Source organism: Acomys minous (genome assembly GCF_964271855.1).
Source record: "Acomys minous genome assembly, chromosome: 16".
NCBI classification, from domain to species: Eukaryota; Metazoa; Chordata; class Mammalia; order Rodentia; family Muridae; genus Acomys; species Acomys minous.
This window is the reverse complement of record NC_140498.1, coordinates 11,268,912-11,272,346: the sequence shown is the minus strand read 5'-3', so window position 1 is coordinate 11,272,346 and position 3,435 is coordinate 11,268,912.

Below are 3,435 nucleotides of genomic sequence, written 5' to 3'. Positions count from 1 at the left end.
TGTGTGTCCAATTTCTAACTCAAAACGGCTCCACCAGAAGAAGGCAGACCCTCTGAGCCTGTGGCTACAGAGGCAGGCCAGAAGCTTGTGTCATGTACACGTCTTCCACAGTATTGCGGGTTCACTGAGTGAAACAAATTCACAAGCTTAGTGATCTCAATGACAGCAGTTTGTCATAAACCCACCCACCTCGGTTACTGACCCAAGCAAATGCAGGTTAATTACTCGTATTTATGAAAATAAAAGCACACACCAAATATATCTATATGTGTATACATGGACTACAGAATGAGTAGAACTTAAAGCTACTGAAGTGGGCTGGGGAAAAAACCATGCTAATAGACAGGTGTCCTGAGGAGCTGACCCTGGAGCAGCTGAGAGTGGAGCTACAGAGACCTGCTGTGAGGAGAGAGGCTGAGCCAAGTCCAGAGCAGGAAACAGCAGCTCAGGTCCAGGTTTGGTCAGGGAGTATACTGCTTCAGCAGCAGGTGTACTGAGCTAAGTTGAGTCTCAGCCCTCGATGGACACAGCGAGTATCAGATAATAGATCAGCATGGCTCGAGTCATCACAGACTTGCGTGTCAGTCACTGTCTGAATCAGGTGAGGTCTGGCAGCACCCTTTCCTCAATCTACTATGGCCTGTAAGTTCTTGCCTTGCTTTCTCTGATAGGCTTTTAATTGCCTGAATGTTTATCACATGTCCTAGTGTCCACAGACACCAGAAGAGGGTGCTGGGTTCCCTCAAACTGGAGTTACAGATGGTTGTGAGAAGCCATGTAGATGCTGACAATTAACTCTGGGTTGTCTACAAGAACAAGTGCTTTCGGGGCTGGAGAGATAGCTCAGCGGGTAAGAGCACTGGCTGCTCTTCCAAAGGTCTTGAGTTAATTCCCAGAAACCACATGGCAACCATCTATAGCGAGATCTGGTGCCCTCTTCTGGTGTACATGCAGGCAAAACACTGTGTATATATGATAAATTAAAAAAAAAAAAAAAAAAAAAAAAAAAGAACAAGTGCTTTTAGCTGCTGAGAGGTCTCCCTAAAGCCCCCATAGGATTATCATATGCCTGTGTGCCTCTACAATTCTCCCCAATAGATGTATAGAATGGCTCCCTTTTTGGTTTTATTTGTTTTGGCTTTTTGAGTCACGGTTTCTCTATATAGCCTTGGCTGTCCTAGAGCTAGCTCTGTAAACCAGGCTGGCCTTGAACTCAGCTGCTTGCCTCTCCCTCCCAAGTGCTGGGTTTAAAGGCATGCTGCACCACCACCGCCTGGCTTAGTGGCTCCCCCACCCCTGCTTGGTTTGGTTTTTGGTTTTTTTAGATTCCTTGATGTATACAGTGCTTTGACTGTTATGTACGCCTGACGCCACAAAAGGTCATTAGATCACAATTGAGCCACCAAGTGGGTGCTAGGAATTGAACTCAGGACTTCTGGAAGAGCAGACAGCTCTCTTAACCTCTGAGCCATCTCTCCAGCTCACTTTTAATTTCTAGGAATAACTCATTAATCTGTGCTGGGAAATGATGCCTGAGAGGTGATACTGTTTTGGGGTTCACTTAGAGACTACAGAGTCAAAAGCTTCTTGTAATGTTGTGGTTTCTAGGCCTGTGCTCAGCCTGAAATGTCACTGTTCTATACAGTGGGGTATCTGAGTAATATCAACAGTCATTACAGACTGAGGTACCCTGACAGTTTCCAGCCAGCCACTTTATCCTTTGACTTCTCCCCATTTTGTTAGAAATGAACTTCCTTAGAAATCTGGAAGGATTTGCTTGGCATGCCAGTACTGAGATAATACAAATGATCCACTCTGTGATGCTACTGTTGTTAATGCACTGATAAAGTCAAGCATTGCCTTCAGGCTGCTTACATTACTGAGAGAATGCCATAATCCTAAAGCATGGGTGCTTGGGCTGCTGGGAGGTGTGCACCATAGTGTGCTGAAGGTGGGTGTTGGCATCAGGCTCTCTGTGTCGTTCCAGAACTCACAGGACACTCAGAATTGCCCCATCAGGCTGTGCTAAGGGCTGTGGCCAGAGCATTGGAGTTCCTGGGAACTGGTCTCAAATACTGAAGAGATTTACATTGTAAACTGAAATGCCAAGGAAATTTACATCAGTGGTCAGCCTGGGCCACAAAGCAAGATCTTCTAAAAGAAAATATTTTCCTAAGCTCACTGTATGCAATGTACCATGCTAGAATTGGAAGTGGTGCAGAATGCAGCAGCCCCCTTTCCTTGAAGGAAAAGGCAGACAGTGGGGACAGCTAGCAAAGCCTTCTGGTGTAACTTTTCTTTTATCACATTCTTTCTAGTTTCCCAAACTGGTCCCAAAACTCGTAGGCTCAAATGATAATCTTCCTTCAGCCTCCTGAGTAGCTGGGACTGTAAATGCTTGCACTGCTGTGCCAGCTAAGTGAGTGTCTCAATTTGAGGGGTGGGAGGGTCTGGGAACAGGGTTTTACTGTGGTGTAGATAAGCTGGCCTCAACCTGCAATCCTCCTGCCTCAGTCTCAAGTGCTAGGATTACAGACATTCTCCATAGTGCCTTTCTAGTATCTCAGTGTTTGGGGGGGGGGGGGTTACTTTTATGTGTGTGTGTACGTGCATACATGCATGTGAGTGCCCATAGAGGCCACTAGAGCCCCTGGAGTTGGCGTTACAGGGAGTTGTGAGCTGCCTGATGTGGGCACTAGGAACCAAACTCAGGTCCCCTGGAAGGGCAGAAGGGCTCTTCATCATTGAGCCTATGTCTCTCCGACCTAGATCTCAATGTAATTTTTTAAACATTTATTTTATCATTTGCATGTATGTATGTGTACCATGTGCCTGCCTGTGCATAAGGAGGTGGTCAGAAGACAGGTGGTTGTGAGCCACCATGTGGCTGCTGGGAACCCAACCCAGGTCCTCTGCAAGAGCAAGAGTGCCCGTAGCCACTGAGTCATCTTTCCTGCCCTGCGTATCTCAATTTGTGGTGGTTTGGTTTTGGTTTTGTCCAAGGATTTTTTTTTTTTTATGTATACAATGTGTGCCTGCCCACTGGAAGAGGGCACCAGATCACATTAGAGCAGGTAACTTGTTAGAGGGTAAGAACCTTCTCTCTGGGGACTGGAGAGATGGTTTCAAAGGTTAAGAGCACCAGCTGGTCTTCTAGAGGACCTGGGTTCAATTCTCAGCATCCATGTGGTGGCTTGTATCTGTCTATAACTTCAATCTTAGGGAATCTGATGTCCTCTTCTGGCTTCTGTAGGCACCAGGCATGGGGTGTACATACATACATGCAGGTAAAACATCTATACACACGAAATAATTTTTTAAAATAACCATCTCTATGGCCCTGATTTGCCTGTGCTGTGACTGTCACCTCAACAAGCTAAACTCCCCAAGGTTATTCTCCCACCTCCATGTGCATACAAATGCAAAGCCATGGCT